Source organism: Muntiacus reevesi, chromosome 1 (assembly GCF_963930625.1).
Source record: "Muntiacus reevesi chromosome 1, mMunRee1.1, whole genome shotgun sequence".
Classification (NCBI taxonomy): domain Eukaryota; kingdom Metazoa; phylum Chordata; class Mammalia; order Artiodactyla; family Cervidae; genus Muntiacus; species Muntiacus reevesi.
In genome coordinates, this window is record NC_089249.1 from 114,204,181 (window position 1) to 114,230,971 (window position 26,791).

Below are 26,791 nucleotides of genomic sequence, written 5' to 3' on the forward strand. Positions count from 1 at the left end.
ATCGTAACTACTGCACAAGTTAGACACCCTGAGTTTTTTTGCTTTTCACACAGGGAACTGGAAATGTCAGCTATAAAATTTGCTCAAGGCCAAACAGCACTAGTAAGTGATACAGCTGAGATCTGAATCTACTTTTAATCATCTGAGCTACAAAAAGCTATAAAGATTATTGTAATTTTCTTCTTTATTTCTTATATTTTCACATTTTCCCTGCAATGAGGATTTACTACTTTTATACTAATGAGAAACTAAAATGTCATTTTTACTTTGAAGTATCAAACCAAAAAAATAAATAAAAACAAGGCTTTGAATATCTCATACATGAAATCACACCTCATCTGTCAGAAGCCAAGAGATTAGGTCAGATGATCCTCTTTGGATCATCTGCAACAATTCTATGCCCTGTTTTCCATTACACAGGCAGGAAGGGCAGCAGAAAATGTAGACAAGGCAGCGATTATGAACACATGGACTAGAAAACTGATCTGAAACCTAGTTCCAGTTTGCAAACTATAGAATCTGGAATAAATGCTTAAGCCCTGTAAACTTCAGTTTTCTGATCTGATAACTGAGTATAGATAACTATACCTGTCTGCCAGAGTTAGCTCAAGCAAACTACTTAAAAATATAAATGTGCCTGGCATGGAGTACAAGTCAAAAAATTGTCAAACACAGGAAAACTAAACTGTCCAGATATTTGCCTATGTAGATTATTCCTGGGTCAGAGCAATCAAATAAACCAAATAAAGTGAAAGTTGCTCAGTTGTGTCTGACTCTTTGCAACACCATGGACTATATAGTCCATGGAATTCTCTAGGTCAGAATACTGGAGTGGGTAGCCTTTCCCTTCTCCAGGGCATCTTCCCAACCCAGGGATTGAACCAGGGTCTCCTACATTGCAGGTGGATTCTTTACCAGCAGAGCTACCAGGGAATCCCCAAATAAATCAAAGACTTCACAAAATCATCAAACATGAACAAAAGAAAGAATCTGAGTAAGAACATGGGAAGTGTTTTATCATCTCATTACTTAGCAACCAGGGCTAACAGAATGAAGACCATCTTTGAGCCACAGAGATACTACCCCTAGATCCAGAGGCCAGAGTTATGATACTGAAGGGGAATGTAAGAAAATAACTACAGTGAGAGGGGCCACGTCTTCCAGTGTGCCTTTGTTTAATACGAAGAGTTATATTTCAAGGAACAGGTTACTTCATGTCTCTGATTCTCCATTTCATTCTTTATAAGAGAAAATCATTGAACTGAGTGTCCACAAAGTTGCCTTCCAGCCCTAGTAACCCGTACTTTTTTAAGGGTATAGCCACATCTCTTTTAGTCAAGATGTACTAAAGAGTTTCCACCACATTTCTAAGGGCTATCACTCTGTCAAGCAAGTGGTCTTCAAATAGCAGGTAATAAATAAAATTTTTATATTGCCCCTTTACTACCCACAGCAATTCCCTAAGGTTATGTTAAATGTTCCTGTTAAAAAGAACGCTTCTGGCTCTGTGGTCCTGATATTCTTCTTCTCTCTAAAATATAATACTCACAATTAGGAGCACAACCCCCAAAAGAGATTTAAATAGAGGAAAAATTAAATGCTGCCAGCACATTTTTATTTTCATAACACTTTGTATAAAAAATTTTTTCTCTGTCCATATCCAACTCCATTCAGTGCTTTCATGGCCATCAACTGTGAAGCTGCAAGTGCCACAGCAAAAGCTAACGCGGCAATGGGTCTTGGCTTTATTGAGATCTTCAGTGCCGTCCCTCATGCCAAATCTAAAGGACACAGAGGATCACCAGTTGTTCACTGAGCTGCCTAGGAATCAGACATTGATGGTAAAGTTGCCGAAGGAGCTCAGGGCATCCCTGGCCCATGGGCAGGCCCGAGGACGCAGGTAGAGAACTGGAGAGAAAACAGAGACTGCAAAAGAATGAATGTGAGGGCAGAAAAAGAAGGGGCAGAGAGTGAAAAGCTACAGAATCAGAAGGAATAACTACACCAAGTGCTTTACACTCATTAGGTTCACATAAGCCTCACATCACTTTGTTCTCATTTTAAGGGCAAACTGAGGCTTAGAGAAAGTAATCTAGATGACTTTCCTAGAGTTGCACAGCTAGTATACAGCAGAGCTGGTACTTGAAGGAAGTTCTCCCAGCACAAAGCTTATGACTGAAGATGCACTTTGTGACCTCGGAGGACACCTCTGATCTCCCTCCTCCCATGGGAGGTTTCAGATCTCTCTACACCCTCGGCCAAGGATGGACAGCTTCTACAAGGCGCCCTCAGGGTTGGGCCCTCAATAGTGCCAGGCAGTTGAGTCTGGCTCTGCATGGCTTTAAAGGAGATCTGTCCTTTATATTAAGCTGAAATCTGTCTCCCACCAATTTCCATCTGTCTTTTTCCCAGGAGATGAACATATCTGCAACAAACATGAGGTTTCCTGTCAAAGCCCCCATCCATAACTAAACAGAGAGAGGGAAAATGTTAGAAAACTTTCAAGGAAAATCTCAAAATTATATACAATTTTTTTTTCTAAAAACAGCACTTCATGGTACCTAGATAACATATTAAAAAGCAGAGATATCACTTTGCCAACAAAGGTCCATCTAGTCAAGGCTATGGTTTTCCAGTGGTCATGTATGGATGTGAGAGTTGGACTGTAAAGAAAGCTGGGTGCCGAAAAACTGATGCTTTTGAACTGTGGTGTCGGAGAAGACTCTTGAGAGTCCCTTGGACTGCAAGGAGATCCAACCAGTTCATCTAAAGGAGATCAGTCCTGGGTGTTCATTGGAAGGACTGATACTGAAGCTGAAACTCCAATACTTTGGCCACCTCATGTGAAGAGTTGACTCATTGGAAAAGACCCTGATGCTGGGAGGAATTGGGGGCAGGAGGAGAAGGGGACGACATCAGATGAGATGGCTGGATGGCATCACCAACCCGATGGACAAGAGTTTGGGTAAACTCCGGGAGTTGGTGATGGACAGGGAGGCCTGGCATGCTGCGATTCATGGGGTCGCAAAGAGTTGGACACGACTGAGTAACTGAACTGGACTGAACTGAACTGAACAAGCTCTGGGATTAGTAAACTTACTACAGAGAAGTAAACTTACGGACAGTTGAAGGTGGGCTTATCTTTGGTTAGTTATCTTCACGTTCACAGAGGAAGATGTAAATTTATTTCTGTTAAGAAAGAAATCAGTTGCCTTAAGTTTTAGCATAATATTTAGCTTAAAATATGATGAATTTGAAAGAGATCAGAGTACAGTGGTGTTTATTTCTTCCAGAAAAACTGAAAATGTACATTCCCTTAATTTTGTAATGGTTCAGATAAACCTACTTACTCCTTAAGTTGGAGATTTATAAGCTCTCTTTCCCAGCACTGATGAAAGCTTACTTAGGAATGAACAGCTCATCTACTGTGTGACCTTCAACTTCAACTTACTGCTTGGTTTTTAGGTTCCATCCAGAAAGTGAGAATACTACTTGGTAAATCGTATTTTAAGACTGTTGTAAAAATGCTGCTTTGTTACTGTGTCCTAAAATGTAAGAATTACTCATCTAGAATTAAACACTAAAAAAGGCAGGGAACTTCATTTTAGCAAATATGTAAAATATTTTCATATATTTTATTCATTATATGTATTTATAAAATGTGTATCAATCTGGCAATTATGTAAGGATTATTTTAATGCTCAGTATTTTTGCAGGTTACAGCCACAGTCATTTTTGCAATTTTTACATTTTCACTTTGCTGTTTACAACCACCTCCTGAAAGCACAAAATGGGAGTCAGTCTCTTTGTCAATGCACTGCTCTAGTATCTAGATCCCATACTGGGCATCTCTTGGCAGGGCTGATCACAACCTCATACTTCTTTCAAAGAGCAAATAATTTAGGAATCATATAGAGGGATCATCATAAAGTAAAAGGATGAAAAGGTACCTCAAAATTAGTGCCTCTTGACTTTTTCCTAACAGTAGTTATTAAAGCATTACGGTTTACATTTATAAAAGCCAAGACGACCTATTTATACTATCAGTTCTTCTGGGGTAAAAGCTCAGGATTGCAGATAATCCTCTTTCCTTGTATTTAAATAATGAGCGGATTATTTCTTTTCTCCATTCACAGTTCTTACCCCCAAACCATTTCTCACTTAAGTAATTTTCACAGCTGTACCAGAGGAACAAAAAGGCAGAGAGACTGTTACAACGTAGACTTTGACAAATTAAAACCAGAGTGAAGGGACCAGCAGCAGCAGGTCAAAGGCACCAAGCCAGCACAGGTAATGCTTAGATAAATGAGCTAACGTAGTAGCAAGCCCTGGATTTGTCATTGTTGTTCCTCCACTAATATTTCCATGTATCAAGTCTTTCATTCAGAAATGAATGTTAAAAAGAGGCAAATTACTTCCCTACTCCACACATCTATTAAATAGTCTGCTAATACTTTATACTGCAAACATAAAAACTCAACAACTTTTCCAACTAATCTTAGTAAGCGCCCCAGAAACTTGACTTCTGACTTCTCTACTTCCTATAAAATATCTAACATAAGAATATTACAAAGAAAGTTTGCTAAATTTTACTCATAATTCCTCAAACAGCAATATTTAATTTTTACATTTCCTTTAAAATATGTATATATTTTAACAGTTGCAATAATAAATGTACTGTGAATGAATTTTTTTACACTTATTTCATAATGTTTCTAATTTTCTGTATACATCTAAATGTATAATTCTATTAGCTTTAAACAAAATACAACTGCTACTTCATTTCTAACCTTAAATAAAATTTCCTGACTCTAGTAATAAAATACATAAAAATGGAGAATTACACTTTTTTTGGAAAAAGAGAAAAAAAAGTGTTTGTCTTTTTAGGCCCTTCTCTTTCAGAAGACATGAAGAGCTTCACTTGTCTTTTGCTTATTTGAATGCAGCAGTTAAGTAGCAAAAGATAACGGTCTCAATTACACAGACTAACAAACTGCAGTATTTACAAAATTTATGACTTTCTTGAAAACACCCAGCAGGTAACTTGGTACTAAAAATCATTAAAAAAAAAAAATCTACATTTCATCTGTTTGCACTGAGCCATGCAAACTTAATTGGGTTTGGTTCACAGGCACAGGTAAATTCAGAGGATATAATTAACATTTTTAAAACACCAATGATAATTTTCTCTAAAACTTCACAGGGGGGACTGAGACCCCCAAATCCAGACAGAACAACAGCCTCACATTAGTTACACTATCTTCACCTATTACCACAGATACCAGAACCAAAGAACTATTTTACAAGTTTTACATGGAAAGCTATACTTTAAACTAGTTTTTGACTGCTCTTACTCTCCTCATTATTTTTTGAAAGACAGTTAAGAGGCATAAAGACATCCCAAGCAGAAGAAAACCTAATTAAGTAGAAATAGAGGTTTCGGGCTCACTGTGTATTAAATGGAAACCTGTCTTACGTCACACCACAGGGGGACTGATGCTTAGGCATCTGGGGGCTTCGATCTCACTGTACAGGCACAGAAGGTACAGACCAGGAGTGACGACCTTCCCGGGGCAAGGCCTTTCCCACTTCCTACCCAAGGGGTGCTGGTGGAGTGGGACAGAGCGCTTGCCTCACGTCAGAAGCGGAGAAAGGATTGAAGTTTCAGAACCATGGGAGCTTTCTCAGCTTGTTTTGCTGTGATTTGCCGCCTTTTCATTTTCTCCAAAATGAAAAGAGCCCTGTTGTTTCTGATTATAACAATACCTACTTGTTACTTAAAACCAGATAATACATAAAACCATAAAAAAGAAAGAAGGAAAAAAAAAAAAAAAGAAAGAAAGAAGAAAATCATCTATAATCCTACTTCTCAGAGATTGTCGTTGTCGTTTAGTCGCTAAGTCGTGTCTGACTTTTTGCTACCCCGTGGACTGTAACCCACCAGGCTCCTATGTCCACGGGATTTCCCAGGCAAGAATACTGAAGTGGGTAGCCATTTCCTCCTCCGGGGGATCTTCTCAACCCAGGGATCAAACCTGTATCCCCTGCAGGTGGATTTTTTAAAATCACTGAACCACAGGGGAAGCCTACCACTCAGAGATAACTACTCTTAATGTCTGGGTATAGATGTTTCCAAATTGTTTTCTATCTATACACACAAAAACGGGGGTTTTGTTGTTGTTGCTATTGTGTTTTTTTTTTTTTTAAGAAAGTGAGATCAATTGTAAGCTCCAGGGTCAGGACTAAAAAAATTTTGTAAAGGAAATATATGCTTAAAGAGGAGATAAAACACAACTATATAAGATGTTTACTTAAAACCACAGAAGGCAAAAGAAGGGTAAAAAAAACAAAGAACAAATATAATGAACAGAAAACAGCCAGACATTAGCAGCAGATTCCTTCTTCAGACATTATTCCAACTTTATCAATAATCACATGAATCATCTAAACATACCAACTAAAAGACAGATTGTCAGAGATTTTAAAAAAGACCCCATATTTGTTATCTATAAGAGATCCACTGTAAATGTAAAGACTTAGGTTAAAAATAAACAGAAAAACTAAGATCATGGGGTGTCTACTACTTTGAGATTTACCTTTTAATCTTTTTTTTTTTTTGAGTATAGTTGACTTACAATGCTGTGTTAGTTTCAAGTGTACAACACAGTGAATCAATTACACAAATACATATGTCCACTCTATTAGGTTATTTTCTCATAGAGGCTACAGAGTACTGAGTAGATTTCTACTTTTTCTTGAAAGACAAAGAAAAAAAAAACTAGTCTACTGAGAAATTCTATAAAGTTCTCAATGTAAACATAATTTCTCCAATATATATATAAACTGTTCAATATTTCAAAATGTTGACCTATTTTATACTCTTTGAGAAATATAAAATTCTTTCAGCTCAGAAATGAATGGCAGATGAATACTTAACACATATATTTCTCCCTAATCTTGCTTATAGCTCAGAAGGAAAAATCTGGCAACATAACTAATTTCCTCTCTTTATAACATGCTCCCACACTCCATGTTTCTGGAAGTAGACAAATACTAATAAATGTCCCTATTCCTGCCTGAGAATTCAGATTACTAGCAGCTTCCTTCTTCAGTGTAGTTCCATGTTCAACATGAGCTGCTAAACTTTTCTCACTAGCAAAGCTATGAAATAATTCACTGACCGAGCAAGTTTTAAGTTCAAGTTTAGATGCTATATGGATATATAGAAACTCAGTTGGTTGGTGTCTATTCTAAGTTTAATGCTGAAGGATACTTTCTATTGTTGCATGTCTAACACGCCCATACTGACCACATACATCTTGGAAATAGACTCTCCGAGACATATTAGACAGTCACTTTGGATTACCACAACTTTGTGTATGCCAAAGGCATATTCCTAAATGGTACATACTCATCTTGGTTCCTTGTGTTTCAACAAAAGGTATTAGACTTGATTTTCTGAGGTTAGAAAAAATGACTGAAAATTTCCCATTGTATGATGATGCTGGAATCTCTGATTACTACTCTGAGTTCACAGTCAGGCTACTTAGTTTATTTTGAGAGAGCAAATCCTTCCTGCTGTTTCTCAGGAAATGGAAGAACACATTTATAGACTATGTTTTAACTTTATGTTTCAATGGTTTTAGTTTTTTAACTATGTCTCACTTTGAAGAATATTTAATTATGTGGAGATATTAACACTTTCAAAAAGAAGCTAAAGCGGGGTGGGGGGGAGGGTGGGCGGTGGAGAGAAGAGTGTTCTCAGAAACTTAAGCTAACAGAGTGACTTTTCAAAAAATGTCTCACACAAACTGTTACACCCTGTTTCTTCCTGTGAAGAATTTTCCAAGCATTAAGTTGTGCAATAGCTTAACGAAGAAAAAAGGAAATGCTCAAGTTTCTCTCAAATATGTAATAGCAGAGAGAAATTAGAGGCTTAATTTTACAGTGCCCTATCACCTGCTTAGGCTTGTGAAAGCACAATAATCTCTGAGTCACTCAACTCATCTGGACTCACCTTGTCATGCTAGCCACACACTCGGAGATCATCAGTGCTCTTAATAGGGGGCAGAAACAGTTAATGGCTTCGAAGAATAAATCTTTCAGGGGATGAACACAGCTAACTGAGAAGAATGATGAAATGCTTCCAATCGTTTCTGACTTCTCTACGGGCAAAGACAAGCAAGGTATAGTGAAGGAGATGGAAAGGAGACAGGCTGTATAAGCGAAGATGCTACAAATAATGCTCAACCTTCTGAAACGGTTGAATTCTCCCCTATATGGAACATTTTCAAGTAAGAAGGAGAAACAAATGCAGTGAAAATAGAATGCAATCATATAGGGAAAGAAACAACACAGCCGAATGCAAAGACTAGGACCACCCTTATGGGATGACCTGTCATGTTTCAGGGAGCTGTGGCCCACAGCACACCCACCTGTCCAGCCTTGCCCAACTCCCCCAGGCTCTGATCCCCCCTTCCTGACTTGCTACCTCTCCCCCATCGTCAAGTGCAGCCCAGAGGCAGAGGCCTGGGCGCGATCACTGGCAGCTGCCCTGGTCTCCTGCTGTCAGTACTCCAAAGGCACTGGCATTAGAGCTGTTATCAGAAGGACTCATCAATGATAACTACTCTGATTTTGTCCAATGATGTACAAGTCTCACAGAAGTTCTGAGAGTTACAAGAGACTTGGGGGACATGAAGAGTAACTTCCTCCAGTGAAAGATGAGGAAACTGAGGCTCAGAGGGATGAGCGGACTTCTCTAAGCCCATCCTCTGTTAATGGAAGATCTTAAGACTAGAACACAAGTTCCCTAAACTCAATTTTTGTTCCCTCTCTTCTTTTTCCTTCCCCCTACAACATCCTTAAGCTTCCTTAAATCACCACCTAAACTTAACATTTCAGGCAAGGCCTGTGTGTTTTTATTTGTGAAGGTCACTCATGGTATTCATTTTAGGGTATCAACCAGAAAAGAAAAAAGAAAACAAAACTTACTACTGGCATTTAATCCTCACTAACAAAATCCCAACAGGGCCCTCAGTGATACAGGACTATTATCATACTTGTCCTAAATCAATGAGTTCCTTTTTCCAAGTTAACTGTTACTAACTTTCAACTGTCTTCTCAAAGCCTCCTCACTCAGCAGATTTCATTTGCTCCTACCTCTCTGCGAAAACCTAAGCCATCAGGAATGAACTGTCTCAACTTCCTCCCTGCCTCCACGTGCCCACTCATCCATAGTGGCACGTACCTTTCCCACCTCCTCTCCTGTCTCCAAGGTATGAAGGTCCCTATTCCCTCCTGAGACAAGCTTGCGCTCCAGACCCTGGGCCACCCTATCTTTTCTGGAACTTTACCATTCTACCTCAGTCACTTCTCCACTCTTCTCAACAAAAATACAAGCTCTAGCTACCACGCCACACAAAAACTATTCCTCATGGACAAATGTGTACACACAGACACACATGCACACATACACACACGCACTCCACTTTTCCAGTGCCCCCACTTCTCAACTCCTACTCTTTCTTCATCCATGACAATCTAGATTTAGACTTTAGAACCTCTACCTATGAAATACCTGATCGCCAAACCCCATCTCCCATTTTTAATCTTTACCTGACCTTCCTGTGGCCTTGGTCACACCTGACAGTTTTCCCTATTTAATACCTGGGCGATTTGGCAAGCTGCTCACCCAAGCTTTCAAGATAATTTATCTGTAAAGGATAATAACAATAATTATTTCAGGGGGTACTATAAGGATTCTCTGACACAATATATGGAAACAACACCAAAAAACCCTAGTGCTTAGTGTTACTATCTCCTGTATTTGTGGATTTTCCCAGTCCTTTTTCTCTCTCCTCTTCTTTCGTCTCTTCAGTCTTTGGTCCTTGGATGGGGATCTCAACTGTATGCATGGCTAGAACCATCAGTTCCAGTCACTCCCCAATACACATCTCCAGCCCTGACTTCTCTCCAGGGGTCTAGACTTCTCAAGATCAGCTGAATGCCCCAGAGACACCCCAACTTTACTTCAAACTGAGCTCACTATTCTCTCTCCAAACTTGCTTCCTTTCTGTTTTCCATCCTGATGAATGACACCTTGAGCCAGTGAATTTTCCCAACCAGAAACACTGAGTTATTTTCTTCTTCTTTCCTCTTACTCTTCTCCCATTTTTCACCAACTTGGCAACCAATTCTTTCTCCTAAATGATTCTCAAATCCATCCTCTCCTTTCCTTTCCCACCATCATCACCTTATGAGTTCTGGTCCTCATTATTTCTACCTGGACTATTTCAACAGCCATGCGACTTCTCTCTGCTTTCTTTTCACACAACTTAGGACACTGATTTCAGCATTTACTTCAATTTTGATGATTCCACAATGCTAGTGTGTATGATCCTAGACAGGGTTGGGCCAAGAATCTGAACCAAGATGCACGGTCTGCTCTCCTCCCCTCTGCACCGTGACCTCTCTATTTCAGTCCCGCACACTGGGTGTTCCTCACAAACTGAGCTCCTCTGGGTTAGGAACTTGGGCTTTCTTCTGGTTTTTTTCCCCTCCTGTTGAGCCTGGCAAACAATCCTGTCCCTCCAATATTTAGCACCAAAATCACCTCCTGCATGACTTCTTTCCTCCCAAACAAGAAAGAACAAAAAAAAAGAGAGAGAGAGAGAGAACAAATGACTCCCTCCTTGGTTCCCCACTCTCCATGATTATTTATCACAATGGACTGCTGTAAAGTGCTTCATATTCTAAGTTCTGATTAATGATTTGTGTACCTTTCTGAGGTCAGGCACTGTGTCGCACTCACATTGTAACCTATCTGCAGAGCAGAAATAGAGACACAGAGAACAGACTTGTGGACACGGAGGGAAAGGAGAGGGTGGGACGAACTGACAGAGTGACACATATACACCGTGTACCCTGACGTGTGGACACCATCATGTGCGAAAAGGATGGCTAGTGAGGAGCTGCCGCAGAGCGCAAGGGGCTCAGCTCAGCCACGATGACCTAGCGGGTGGGGTGGGGCGGGGAAGGAGTCTCAAGGGGGAGAGGATGTGTATTCTTCCGGCTGATTCACACCGCTGCCCAGCGGAACCCAACCCAACACTGTAGAGCAATCATGCTCCAATTAAAACATTGAGAAGTTTTTTTAAAAAAAAGATTTTAGCACGATAACTGGTATACAGAAGAAAGGAGGAAAAGAGGTAAAGGAACGAAGGTGTAATAGTTTGGAGCTCAGCAAATGTCTGTTAAATGAAGCAGCGTGGCTGTCAATTATATCAGATAATTGAATAGAGAAGAGGCTAAGAAGACAGGTGGGTCTGACGGCTGGTGAGGTGAGCACAGAGGTGCTTTAATGAGAAACGGAAAAGGTCCACTTGGATGAAGGCCTCTCCTGAGGATGTAAGGTCAGGTCAGTGGCTGGGGCTGTTATCACCAAATTCAGGTAAATAGAGCCTGCTTAAAGCACAACAGGAGAACAAGACCAACAATCCAAGGACACTGATCTTATTAGCAGCTTTTGGACTCTAGAACACTCTACATTATCATTTTATCAGACTTTCTGCAAGCCTAGTATATGTCACTTGTTAGACTGTATCCCTCTCCTATATACTTAAAGCACCTTAAGAACAGCAGACAAAAGAAAAATAAAATACACCTATCACCCATTCGTGGACCAGAGGGCCTAGATGAACCATGTCATATACTATCTATTTTGAGACCACAGTTTGTCCCTTACAATAATTTCCAACTTATTTATAATAAGCCGTGGTATGCACAACACGGTTTCATCCCATGTATACTAAGGAAAAAGTACACTGTACACTTCAAAGGCATGTAAATGCCCGCTAATCAAACAAAGCAACCTAGCATTTGGTGTGACATATATTGGAAACTGGAGGAGGAATGAGACCCCATGAACTGGGAACAGAGTGAAGCACAGTAAACTTGGAGAAAACCTGAGCTGCAACTGGCAGTGTCTTCCCAATAATAAAGGAACATCTATAATTAATGGGCTTTCAAGAGTGTTCAGCCATGTATTACGGCATCGCACCTCATAAAACATTCATTCAAAAGCCATACTGGGAATGCACATCCCAGCTCTATGAGCATGTGCAGGGCACTGAAGAAGAAAGAGGGGACTTGGAAGTGAGATACCCACTGCCCTACACAGATGCCCAAGCATGAAAGGGAGCCATGAGTGCTAAAAGCAATAATAATAAAACTGAAAAGAAATTGGAATGTTGGGAACGTTAGGATTAAATTAAATCGTTACTAAATAACGTTCCCAAAAAAGTAAACATATCTCTAGAAAATATGTTTGTAGATGTAAAGGGTTACAGTGAAATTGTTAGGCGCTCAGTCCTGCACCAAGTCTTTGCAACCATATGGTCTGTGGCCCACCAGGCTCCTCTGTCCATGGGATTCTCCAGGCAAGAATACTGGAGTGGGAAGCCATTCCCTTCTCCAGGGGATCCTTCTGAGCCAGGGATCAAACCCAGGTCTCCTGCACTACAGGCAGATTCTTTATCGTCTGAGCCACCGGGTAACACACATGCAAATACAGACAAGAAAGATACCTAAAATAATCTCAACTACTTTTGAACTTTTAAAGTTATATCCATTATACTAATAAGATCAAGTCATAAATGTACATATAACAAGATAAGGCATATTTCAAAACGCTAGTAATTTAAAAATCAATGACCCAGGAACACACAAATAAGCCACCTGAACAAGATAGCGATCTCAGAAAGTTATCGGTATAAATACCAATGTTCATGCTAGAGGTGGCACCAAAAATGTGGAGAAAGAGTGGATTATTTGGTAAGTAGTGTTGAGGAAACTGGCTAGCCCACAATATGAATATTTTTTTAAAAAATGAATTTACACCTCATATCTTAAGCTCCAAATCATTTAAAAACCCAAAAGTAAACCTATAAAGCTAAAAAAGTGAAGAGATACCATGTGAGCCCAGAATACAGAAGGGTTTCTTAAATGACTCAAAATGTATAATCACAATTAATATTAAAAATTTTGAGTTCAACTACATTATAATTAAAGATCCTGTAGTCGATGTTAATGAAGGGCACAACAGACAAAGTTATCAGACAAGTGACTTACTGGAAGAAAAGTATTCACAATATCTACAGCTAACAAGGGATTCATTTCTAGAATCTACAAGGAACTCCACAAGAATTCTTTCACGGAACTTCTTACAAGAAAAGGGCAAGAGACCCAATTCACAGAAAAGGGAAATTAAATTAAATAAATGAACAGACATTCAACCTCACTTATAATCAAAACAAGGCAGAAATGAACCATGAGCCACAATGGAACAGCAAATGGATAGCAAATTCAGGAAATTAATTAATTAAAAAAAGGAATCACATGTACTACCGGCAGAGATATAAAACTGACAATATTCTGTGCAGTTCGTTGTAAAATTAGTACATATGTCCTAATACTCCTTGTGGACAATACTACCTCAAGAAACAGTCACCAATCGATTCAATATACTTACGCACCTTGGGGGGGAAATAGCACATATATACTGCAAGGAAGCCAAAAACACCTAAAAAAATGTTGACCCTTTCATATCCCTATTTCTACAGTCTGAGTATGTGGTAGGATTTTAACGGAACCTTTGCTAAAAAGGTCAGTCACTTCAGTCGCTCAGTTGTGTCCGACTCTTTGAGACCCCATGGACACCAGGTCTCCCTGTCCATCACCAACTCCCAGAGTCCACCCAAACCCATGCCCATCAAGTTGGTGATGCCATCCAACTATCTCATCTCTGTTGTCCCCTTCTCCTCCTGGCTCAATCTTTCCCATTATCAGGGGCTTTTCAAATGAATCAATTCTTCACATCAGGTGGCCAAAGTATTAGAATTTCAGCTTCAACATCCTTCCAATGAACATTCAGGGCTGATTTCCTTTAGGATGGACTGACTGGATCTCCTTGCAGTCCAAGTGACTCTCAAGAGTCTTCTCCAACAGCATAGTTCAAAAGCATCAATTCTTCAGCGCTCAGCTTTGTTTACAGCTAAAAAGGTAGGTAAGACTAAATAAAATGTTCTCATTTCTCTTCACGGATGAGGTTAAGGACAGAGAAAGAAGCGGATCCAATGACACAGATGTTTTAGCATGTGTATGTGTATGTGTGTGACTTGCCCAGTCATGTCCGACTCTTTGTGACCCCATGGACAAACCTGGATCCAAGACCAGGCCTAAGCTTGTCCATGAGACCTGGGTAAGTTACAGTCTCCACTTGCCTCAGTTTCTTTACATATAAAACATCAATAATACCCACCCTGCACCACACTAGGATGATTAGAGATAATTCATGTAAAGCATTCAATAAACAGAAAGTGACTTTTTTTAAACCAGAAAAAAGTACATCACACACTAACCCTAATAGATTGTGGTGTCCTGCCTAATCCATCTTAGAACACCAAAACCTCAGCAACAGGCATGGAAACTAGAGAGACAGATTCAATATTAACTTAGATGTCAGTTTTTCCCACTACAGAACAGGGTAAATGATCTCTCTTCTTCCATATACTTACTGAAAACTGTACAGGTTAAGGTTAGGAAGTCTCTTTTAGCTTCTGGGAAATGAATATAAGGCTGCCTCTGGTGGCAGTTATGACAGTGGTGACCCTGGGACTGGTGTCAGAGTCCTGACTCCACAAACACAAGGACGTCCACTCCAGTATTCCTGCCTGGAGCATCCCATGGACAAAGGGGCCTGGCGGGCTATAGTCCAAGGAGTTGCACAGAGTCAGACATGACTGAAGCAACTTAGCATGCACGCACATGTCAGACAATGGCGGGAGAACGCTTAGAAGAACTCTAGCTATCCATGACTGAGTAACTGCAGACCCTCAAAGCTTGACCATGAAAACAATTAACCTGGAAACAAGATCAGATCGAAAGTCAGGATTTTACACATCAGCTACTGAACGTTCAACAGAGAGGAAGAATTCTACTCGGGAATCTTTATAACCTGATGGCTAACATGCTGTATACATCACCATTTTGGCATTTTCAGCCTGGACTAGTTGTTTCACTGTGGTCCTCAGTTCCCAACCTATAGACTCTAGGATTCTGGCAGAGGTCTATATACTGAACCCTGTCTCACTCATACATGGACTACTATTTTACAAATACAGAAGATGCTGTGGTCATTCTTTATAATACATATCCATTTAAGTAATACTAAATAGTAACTTTGTCACTAAATATTAGCAATCATCAGAAATGAGAAGAGAACTCTAAAGAAGCAAAAATCTTTGAAATCTTTTACTATTAAATAAAAGTATCCCAATTTTTATAACGGTTGAGAACCACTGCTTTAAAGTTCACGATTTCTAACTGAAGACAGTTTGTATTTATAATAGACATGAAGGATAAAGAGAGAGGGTTTCAAAAAACTGAAAATCCTAATGTACATTTATCTCCATTCCCGGTCCTCTCCTGACCATAAACTTTCCCTTGGCATTTAACATCAAAGGTAGTTACCCTTTCAGTCTTAGTTCACAAGCCATTACAACCGTTCAAAGACAGAAATGGCAATGCATTGTGAATTAAGAAAATATACATGTAGCATTCCATTCCTCCTTTAAAACAGAAAAGATCACTCAGTTTATTTCTTCTCCCCACTTTTCCACCTTCTCTTCCTTCTCCTGATGCTCTGACACAATTCTAGAAAGATACTCAAAATGTTCAAGAAAAAAAAAAATTTTATCCAGCATTTCCCAATGAAAATGTACTCCAAATTTTAATTTATATTCTTCTCAGTGTAACATAAAAATCCTAGCTAAAGACAGCCTCAACATTAAACACTGCAAAAATAAGAAAAATAAACATTTCTGTCCAGGGAGTATTACAAAAATATTTAATACATAAAGTGTACATGGATTTGGCCATGTCTTTCTATAATATAAGCTTTTCAGTAACTTATCCTGAACTGGGATAGGGAGGTTGGGGGGACTATGTGAGGTGGTCATGTAGTATGTAGGGTAATGGGGTGTGGAGAGAGTCATATACATCGTTTATTAATTTATCATTTCTTTTCTGGGATATAAACTGTGTCCTAAGGGTAAACCAGAAGTGTTTTTTTATTCTAAGAAGTTAAAATATGCTAATCTGACCTTTCAAAAATACTGTTCACTAGGACCGGACAAGATATCTGTAAATTAAAACATGCCATTAGAATTTTGGCAGCAGAAAACAAGTCACAATGATGCAAACACAGCTAAATCTAGTCACTAACACAGAGGAAGTGTAAATTTAAAAGATGGAAAAAAGCAAAACAATAAAACCCCTTAAACTTTGGGTAGAGAGGAATGGGAAAAAACCTACAGATTTAGGTAAAGTTAATCTCAAGTCAGTGTTTATCAGCTCTCCTTTAGAAAGGTGAAAGGTCATCTGAATCATCCCTGCCATCTCTGCCTTAGGCAGCAACTTTCCAGGTTTCAAGGGAGCCAAGCATTATAAATTGTTAAGACCCCTGTTCAAGTCCCAACATGTCCATTTACTTCTATGACCACTGACAAGTCACATTTTATCAGCCTCAGTTTCTTCTCTCCATCAAATGGAAAAAATGAATCCTGTTTCAGACTGTCAAAAGAAAAAAATACATTATAAATAAGATAGAGAAAACGCTCTCTGTAAAACAGAAAATAGGGGGCTTCCCTGGTGACTCAGCGGTAAAGACTCCACCTGCCAATGCAAGAGACCTAGGTTTGATTCCTGGGTCAGGAAGATTCTCTGGAGGAGGAAATGGTAACCCACTCCAGTATTCTTGCCTGAGAAATCCCATGGACAGAGGAACCTGGCGGGCTACGGTTCATAGCATCACAAGAATTGGACACGACTTATTGACTAAACAACAAACAGAAAATGAGGATCTAAAGGTCACGTATTATTATTCCTGGGTTATTATTTAGCTGTTATTAAATTCCTCTAGAGTGGGAATAAACCCTGTTCCTAAGTAGGGGATAAGTTTAAGAGGTCACAAAGACTATTCTATTTTACCTGAAACAGAATGACAGATGCTGAGGAAAGTCCTCAAATAAATTAACGAACCAGAGGGCCAAGAGTACACCTGGGTATAAAAAATAGAGGCAAATGGTTGAACAGGTCTTTCCTTTCAAGAGTCTCTCTTAATGACTTGTTTTCACTTTTAATCTCATGATGCACTTGGCAAGAAGAGGCACAAACACAGACATATGAAAATCAAATTTAAGAAGTTCACATCTATCTAGAAAAAGAGAAAATTAATTGCTCGTGCTCATAGTGTATCTTGGTTACTTAATGCTAACACAGTTATACCAATTACTGATAATATCACAATGCTCAAAGCAGCTGCATTTTAAGAGATTAAAGTTCTGAAGGATTATTGGAATAATGGGATCTTATAATTCAAATTACCTCCATGCTGCTAAAAAGAAAAAGAAAGGGGAAGGGAGGGGAAAGTACAAATTTAACAGGCTGAGGAACTACCAAAGATTTTCCTTTTGAAGCAAAATCAATTATGTAGTAAATATATTTTACTATAAAAAATTCAGCATGGGGGGGGTGGGTATGATGAACATAGAACATCATGAATTTAGGCTCTGCTTCCCGAGGAAGCACAAGTGCCCAATATGATGAAGGCGCTAAGTGTACACAGTACTGCGATTGTGCATTTTCCCTCCCTACTACAAAAAGAGACCCCTCTTTGCGGAATCTCCTTTTTCTCCCTCCAGTCATTTGTTTGGACCCCTTCTTCCAAAAGAAACTGAAAGACGATGTCACTGGCTTAACATCATTCAAACATTTAATTTGAGGCTACAGTCTTCCTACCAAACTGACTCTCCTCAACCATCACACCTCCCCTGGTGTCCCTCTGCAAGGCTGGAATTCAACCAGACAGATAAATAAAAGCAGGAAAACAAGGCTGGGCTTTCACTGGTTGAGGAGGGGGGGTGGGTAGTGGCCATCTGATTTAGTCCCTGGAGAGAGAGGAGCTGCCAGAGAAATGAAGAAGCAGAAAGTCTGCGCATAAAACCAACCTTTGCTCCAGCATTTTGTTCTTCACCTCTGCACTTCTGAGACGGAGCAAGACAAGCATGTGAACTGTAATCTACCTAGTGAATTTGAGAAAACTCATTCTCAGTTTTACTCTGATGAAAAATGGCATTTAATGAATAAAGATGTCAGGCTCCTACCTTTAAAAGTACTTCTGTCTCAGTAAGGGAGCCTGCCTAAGAAACCACGACTGGAGTTAACAAACCAGACACCAGACTAAACATCTCACAACTAGCTGCCCCTCATTCCTGGTCGCTACCTTTCCGGTGTGTGTGTGTGCATCACCAATTCCCTTAGGTCCTGACAGTCTGGCTCTCCCAGAACGGAAAGCAAAGAGCCTGGACTCCTCTGTTACACCGGCTGAAGAAGTGGGATCTCTGAGTCTGGACACCAAGACTCTTGCTTCCCTTTCCACCTTACACCATCACCCTCAACTCATCCTCTTCCTCCCCTAGGTTCCCACCCCACCCACTTACAACACTGTTAATAACACCCTAGCCAGCCATTTCTGTAGATAAACCCTGGCCCACGGAACAAAGTGAAGAACAAAGAGTCGCTGCTTCAGGCGGCAGGAGGAAGACAGGCGAAGGTGGAGAGGGCAGCTGAGGACTCAGGAAGCCTCGCTGGCACAGTCAGTCCTGCCTGGAAAGCTCCCGCCTAGAGTGAGTGGGTGAGGAAGCAGGGCAGGTCCCCGGGCGCCGCGTGCTCTCGCGCGCGTTTGCGCCCGGGTCCATTGCACCCCGTCGGCAGCACATCCACAGAGTTTAGAGACCCTCCGAGAAAGCAAGCAGCCAGGGGCGCACAAGGTAGAAAATGCACGCGAGTGAGGCTGCAGCGCAGAGCTGCAGATCGGCTGAGTGACAGCCCAGCGCCCAGCCCGCGGGCTCACGACCCGGCCTCGCACCTGGACCAGGCGGCCACCCTGCACCCTCAGGGCGCTCTCCTCTCCGGGGACTGGCTGCTGGCGGGCTCCGCGAGCTGGGACCGGCGCGATGAGGCGGGGGCTTCACTCGTCCATCCTGGGACCCGGCAGCACGTTACCGACGGCCGTGCACTTCCTGTCTGAAACACACAGGGGAGAGAAAGAACTAGAGAGATCCGAGCGCCAGCCGAGCGGAGGCAGGGAGGGAGGCAGGCCGGCGGGGAGGGCGGCCGAGGGGGCTGCGGGTTGCATAACCGCTGCCGCCCGCCTTGCACGGTCGGCGGCCCCCAGCACTCTCCTCGGCGGGAGACCCGCCACCCCGGCGGCCCGCGAGGTGGCCGCCCCGCGGCCCGGCCTCCCCCTGCCGGCCGCCTGGCCCGCGGCGCGCTGGCAGCCCTTCCGTTTCCAGCCCCCGCCTGGGTTCCCCTCCCCGCGCTACCTAAGTCAACTCCACGCTGTCCGCCTGCCTGCCTAGGGGTTCCTCCTTTCCTCTCCTCTCCTCCCCGCCCCCGGGGGGTGGAAATCTGACGAGGGGACGATATAAATACTAGACAATCCTTACCAGGGAAGAGGAAGCTGGATTTACGCACAATTTTAAAGTTTAAGAGCCACATCCCCGTATATCCATTCCAGCTCAGCAGCCTAAAGAGCTTCAGGATGGGAAAAGACTTGTCTTGCGCCTGGCTGACTCAAACTGCCAGAAACTGGCAGACACGAACTGCCAGAAAAAGAAGAAAAAAAGTATTCTGGGTTCCTAGGCTCCCTCTCTACTGAGACCCTTAGCTGCACAGCGCCCTAATATTTATATATACCAATTCCACATGAAAGATCATCATATCGTGAAGAATGCATATAGTGCATTCTTCCAAAAAACAAGTATTTCTCTGGGCGTACAAATCACTCAACAGTTCCCAAATTCTGGGTTTATGTCCATTTTGTCACCGTCCGACTTAGGTGAACCTCAGGGTCCTGCTAACAAATGGTTTAAAAATATGCCATAAGCAGAGTGTACCAGCTCTAGGAGTGTTCAGTGCCCAGTTTCTGGGCTTGCAAGTGAGAACAATTTCATCCCTACCGTGCCTGCCCTTGCCCAAGAATCTATCAGGTTGCCAGGCACTTAAAGAACTGTCTCTGATCAACAGCTTCTTTTATCATCAAGGTGATGGCTTAAATAAAAGTTATTCCCGCTTCAAAACTCAACATGGAGAATAGTATATAATGAATGATTATTCTACATGAAAAGTTCAATTTTGACTGAAGTAGAAACTGATGGACATTAAGCTCCTGCTCAGTGTTAGCATCTCATTTTAAACTCCCTTAAATCTTAGTGTTTCCCAATAGGTCTGCAAAAGTCCTTTTCTCACATTCCCAATTGAGGAAACTGGGTCAGAAAAGTTAAGTATCTATCCCGATGTCTTAGCTAAAAAGTAAAGTGGAGAGGTCTTTTCTAAGTATAAAGTCTGCACCACTTCCTCTACACTCTAATTCTCAAAACAATCATGAATTCTCAGGGAAAAATCAAGCCCAGTGACTATCCGTGATCCATCCCTTTGTCTCCCAATGAGCCTGCAATTCCATACTATCACTCCATCACACTAGCTGGGCTCCCTACCCACCTGAATTATATGTACCTTGAGACTCAAGCAGAGGACACCGTGCTCTTTACCATTATCTGCCACTGGCTCTGTCAGCCTTTTCAGAGTCACTCCGTGGCAAAAGTTCAGAAGGTTATGGGACAGCTACTTATATGCCAAGGTACAAAGTCTGTTTAGTTCAGAACCTAATCTGCTGACGAATATTTGTTCCCTGAATTCTTTTACTCTAACTGGGCTCTTTTCAGAAGGCAAAGAAACAAACACACAAACAAAAACCACACCCACACAAAATGAACGAAACACGCGTGGACTCCACTCTTGATGAAATTTGAAATTCTCTCACTTTTCATTTCCTTCTGTTTTAGCACTTAGTTCACACTCACCTGTCAATAGCATGCTGCTATTAGCCTCTTGACAAGACAAGAAAGAGTATGTGTTGAAAGGAGATTAAGAATCATGGCAACGAGGGGGAGAGTGAGGGAGAATGTGAGTGCTCATGTCTTGTCTCCCGTGAACCGTGTCTCACTTGCCCTTCCCTGCCACCTTACTCAGCAGCACAGGCTCTGGGAACTCTAGAGCAGCTAAGTCAAGGGCAAGGGCAGTTCAGGTGTGCCAGTCGGGGCTGAGCAGAAGCAAATGCGTTCCCATCCTTCAGGTCCGCACAGTGGCGTGAGGGCTTATTACTAAAAAACCTCCTGGGGGCGCTTAGCAACCTTCTAGGGTCCCGCTCTGCCTCTGATGCTGTCATTTTCCTTCTCGAAGTCCCCTGTTTATCCTGGACCTGTCCACTTTCCATTTCTTTTCACAAACTTAATGCTTCGTCCCAAAGCCCTGCCATTTCTTTCCCACAAAGTACCCGCTAGGAGGGAAGGGGGACAGAGAGCAGTTAACTCAAAATTTCTCTCAATTTTCTCTCATTTAGAAAAAAAAATGATAATTACCATGTTTTGGATACAATTCTATTTTGAAATACTTTTTGGTATCCCTGCCTTCATTGCTGTTACTTATTAATCCAAGAGCCTTGAAGGAAAAACCTCTAAAGAAAAATTAAATTCTTGAGACAAAGCAAAGGAAATATGTTCAAGTTAAGCTGGATGGATCCCAACGTTCATAGTCTGGATAATGCAAGACTCCTAAGATTGCATCTGTTCCTGACATATATGTATCCTAACCATCACAAGGCCTAAGCATCATATCACACATTCCCATGACTCAGCTATTCTCCTGCCCTTTCTGTATTTCATGGAAATTGTTTCTTGCTGGTCACTGTTAAGTAGGAAAAAAAATATTAAAATGACCACCTCATAAAAAGAGGGAAACTACTCTTACTCCTGGGTAGGCACAAATGACACCACAAAAAATAAAGCTGATTCTGGAAGATTACTGGAGGTTAATTTTTCAATTCTCCACTCCCTAAGTACCACAGTCCATGGACGAATACAGCAAGGGTGTGAAAGCCATTTTTGAAGCTCCAAATTAAGTGACAAGAGACTGCTTTCCTCAGGACTAATGGGTGTGGAGGAGGAGATGATAAACTCATATCCAAAAATGATGTTCCTTATCTTTCTTCATCTTCAGAGAGAAAGTCCTTACTTTGACGATTAAAAATGTCTGCCATGCAATTTCTCTGTGTGAGGATCCCTGGCCATTATTACAGGATTTTCTGCAAACAAAAAAAGAAACGTGACAAGCCATCTGGTTACCTAAGAGATTGCCTCTCCGCACCAGTAGCCTTCACAGTGGCATCCCTGTCTGTGTCTCCACCTCCAGGGTGGCACATGAACAGGCTCTTCTGGGAAGGAGTCCTCTGGCCCTCACACCCACTTCCCGGCCTCTGCAAGACCAGGACCATGGTTTTCAAGAAAGATGTCTTCAGAGCCAACTGGCTGGCTTGACTGGCATTTCCCCACAGAGGGTTATTAGCCATTTTCAAGGAGCCAGAGTATCATTTCCCATGGCAAAAATGTAGCAAAGGGATGGATGCAAATCACATTAAAAAAGAAGAAAAGTCTGCCTGCAAGATGGTTTAGGCTCCCTTTTGGACACAGAGTTCCCTGGTTTTAAGAAAGCTAAGAAAAGCATTACTTAGAACGCCTGCAGCCTGACTTGGGAGACCCAGCTGCAAGTCAGAAACACAGGCCAGGATGGCTACAGGCCTGAGCTGGTAAGTGTACTCCAACACACACACGTCTGGAGCAGAATTAGTACTGTTTACATAGGACCCACAGGTGCACTACCTCACTGGATTCTCAGAACTGCCTTTGCAAGGAGGACTCATTATCACTGCGTTATAAGCAGCAGAGCTCATAGGTGTTAAGTCATTTTCTCAAAGCAGCAGGTAATGGAGCTAAAATTCACCCTGGGTTTGTTCTTCCTCTCGAGAAGACATGAGTAGGTGCATTTTGGCTGTGGATTTATTATTCTGTGCTACACATCCTTTCCTCAGAAGACTCTCACTTTTAAAACACAACAAGGAATGTTCTCTCTCAACTACATCCTGTGACTTCATCCCCTTGCCAAGTTTTTTGAAAGTGTAAACTATAAATGTATTCTGCAATGGGCAACTGATTTTTATCAATATGTCAATATAAATTAGGTTGAATCTGATCTCAGGTTGCAGCTGACAAGTGTTTAATAAAATAATAAAACAGATCCACTGGTCAGTCAAATTGTAATAGACAAAATCTTCATGCATTTTTTCCAACTTAGAATGCAAATATATATGTAAAATGGGTCACAATGACTGATGTTCTGTGATTTAGTGAGTATAAATATGAAAGATTAGCAAGGAACCATGAAGGCTAAGCTCAGATGCAAATACTTGCACGTAAGTTAAAGTAGTAAAACTGCTCCTGGCGCAGACTGTGACCATGAACAGCCCTGAGTTATTTACTGACTGTTGATCATGATGAGTATTGTGTAGACTAAACAGTGTCCTGTAAGACATTTTTCTTTGGAAGGCATGTTTTGTCTATTCATCTTTTGGAGTGGGTATTTCTGCCTCCTTATTAAAAAAATATTTAAAAAATTCTCTTTGGGCATCCTTTAAAAATAATTAAAGAATATTAAAGAATATTAAAGAATCCAACAACTTAAAATAATTTCTTAAGAGGTCAAATGAATATAGTACTTATTACTAAGACAACAACGTTCTTAAAAGGATTTTAAAAATACCTAAATATCTGCACAATTACACATTGGGAAGCAGCACTAGGTGAGTTGATAGGGAAGTCACATACATCACTGTCTATTGATAAATCAATTCTCAACTATCTGTTAAAATGGAGCCTTACAAGGTGGCAAAGTTGGACAGTTTCATCTTCATTTCCCTTCCTTTGCCTGGAGTGGCGTGACTAAGGCCAACAGCAGGAAAGAGAAACAAAGTGCCTGGAAAGTCCAGAAACGTTATTATAAACTTTTGAAAGATTATTCATCAAGTTTTAAACTAAACCTAGCTAAACAAATTCTGACCACTTTACATGTACTGACTCAATTATTCCTGACAACACCACTTTGAGGCAAGAACTACCATTACCTCCATATTACAAACCAGGAAACAGACACAGAGCTATTAAATAATTTGCCTAAAGTAACATCACCTAGCAAATACCAGACCATGGGCAGCCTAGCCAGCCAGAGAATCTACCTTTAACCAAGACATTTTACTACCAAGGAGACACAACTGGCTTGGACTTGCCTTCTCCAGCATTAAAGTTCATGGGGAATACTCCCATGATTAAGGCAGAAGGAGAGAAGTGAAAGGCTCAGAGGTTTCCTTTTCTGCAGCAAGAATGTAACCACTGGTTATACAGGGTCAGGGATATAGCACCTGCTACATGTTGCTGAATAAATGAATCCTGGAAAGAAAGAAAAGATATTTGCAGAACAGTAAAGTTGGGAAGAAGGGCTGCTTCCTTACCTTGACCAGAATCCTGGATTTTAAGGCTCCAGGATTGCCTGCCTCCAGCACAACTGAATGAGCAAGGGGAGGGAATGCCTTGTGCTCCCCCTGGTTTGATCTTGATGAAGCATTTGATACAGTGTCCCATACAATCAGGATCCCAAATCAACTGAAACTTAAGTGGCTACAAGATCCACACAGGAGTTAAGCAGGCTGGAAAGAAAAACACCGGATACATCTACCAGTGTGATGAAGAAAAGAACCACAAAGAACAATATTCAATTTATATTCAAAAGTAACTTAGGAATTGTTCATACTGTTATAATCAAATTTGCACATACCATTAATTTGGGAGCTGTGAAAAGGGCAAATGAGGGCAAGCCAACTGACTCAGTTAAATTAACAGAGGGGTGAAGAAAAACAAGAAGTTTGGTTTTATTTTTGTGCTCCCTTTAATTTTCAGGGAGGGGCTGAGAGTGCCCATTGGGTAGTAACCGCCTCTAGACCTGAAATGCCAAGATTGAACTAAGTAAGTATTCGATATGTTTAAGATTTTAGGACCTTCCATCTGAACTTCAAAAAGCATGATCCTATTATTGCACGGACCATCAGTAAAGTTCCATGGGAAATGATATTCCTTTCAACAAGAAGACTTTGTTAGCAAAACTCAAAAGAAATGAAGGGTCTCAGAGGCTGAATTCAGAGGTCAGATGAAAAAGTCAGTAGTGTATGTATAATCTGGCCCTGCTACAAATATGCCGCTCCGGCAGAAGGTCATGAGAATGGTTTGCAAACACACGGCAGGATAAAGAACAGCAGAGAAGGAAGAGGGAAGAGAGCAAAAAACTTGAACTAACATTATTTTTTTAAGCATAAATTATCATTTCTAATTTTTTTTAATGTTGAGACATTGCTTTTCCCTTGGTAGAACGGTTTGCCTTCCTGGTAGATTTAGAACTCAAGAAACGGAAGGAGAGGGCCAAGACATTTGGGGGGGGAAAAAAGGCCTAATTCACGCAAGGTCCCAGGAAATGCACAAGTGAGCATCATTTCATTCAACTCCTAAGAGACTGAAGAACTGAACTATTAGCTCTGTAGAAACCATGCCCCACAAGTGGACTCCACAGCCCATGAGAGACTGTCGATGAAAGGACAGTCACCAAGGGAATGCTGCATGATCCATTTCCTTCGAAATTAAAAAAAGGGGTGGGGCTGGGGTGGGGTAGGGGACTTAACACAAAGGCATAAAGATTAAAGCCATAGTGCATTCTCGATATGGTGGGAAATTTATATGAAAATGATGATAGTCTGAGATTATTTAATGTATATACAGAATAACAAGCAAATGATGAAACCTAAATAGATCTTCTCCAAGGTTTGATTGCTGGCCCCCTCCTAAGGTTTAAAAATCAGATTGATGACTTATGATGATATGATGACAAACTCTCAATTGGCCTCTGAATAGCTAAATAGCAGCCCTTATTTGACTGCACTCAGAATCACCTGCAGGCTTTTAAATACTATGTCTAGGGCAGGGGGGATTGCCAGTAGCATGCGGTGTTCCCATTATCTGTACATTTAAGAAACTCGCAAGCGACCCTATGTTGCAGTCTGGTTGGGGAACTTTTGCTGCAGACATTCTACTCCCTTCTAGACTCTGCCACTAGAACCAGTCATGGCAGAGACTAGAATAAATGATTTCCATTCTCAAGAACCTTTAATGGAATAACCTTCAAAGGCAACGGAATGAAGTCCAAATTCCTTAGCAGGACACGCGAGGCCCTCTGTGATGTGTCCCAAACTACTTTTCTGCCCTCCTTGGTTCCCACATCCCTCACTCTGTCACTGCACCATTCCCCAAACACATCACACGCTTCTTTTATGTCTTTGGCACTCACTGCCCCAACGTTCCCTCAGCTCACCCACCCTTTCCCCACCAGTCACCATGTTTCTCATCGTTCAAGTCCAGGCTGCTCAAGTTATTTTTCTCTGTGAAACCTTTTCTGATCTTTCCAGCTAAAATCAGTCTCCCCCTCCTCTGAGCAAATGTCCAAAAAATGAGCTCATGCAGAAATGACAGCACATACTGCGTGCTCATTGAATGACAGTGAACTGCTGGGGACCGGTCTCCCCGAGAGAGCGGGCCACGGTCTCACTCACTTCTCATACCATGGATGAGAGGCAGACAGGTTCAAAGTGTCCTTTCTCAGTTACTCACAAGCACTGTAACCCTCGGGAGGTTATTTAAACACTGTGAGCCTCACTCTTATGATCTTTGAAATGGGACCC

General features: G+C 41.3%; 1 protein-coding gene across 3 annotated transcripts in view; it reads right to left on the reverse strand.

Annotated features, from left to right (window-relative positions):
- The window catches only part of LRRC8D (leucine rich repeat containing 8 VRAC subunit D), a 129,690-nt gene that overhangs the window by 90,596 nt on the left and 12,303 nt on the right, over positions 1–26,791 (reverse strand). Inside the window, exon 1 of one of the 3 annotated variants that reach the window (XM_065909181.1) lies at positions 18,989–19,121. The exons of the other annotated variants lie outside the window; for them this stretch is intronic. The gene's annotated coding sequence lies outside the window, so the exon portion shown is untranslated. Of the gene's footprint in view, positions 1–18,988; positions 19,122–26,791 lie in introns of those variants that run through there. 3 annotated transcript variants of the gene reach the window in all.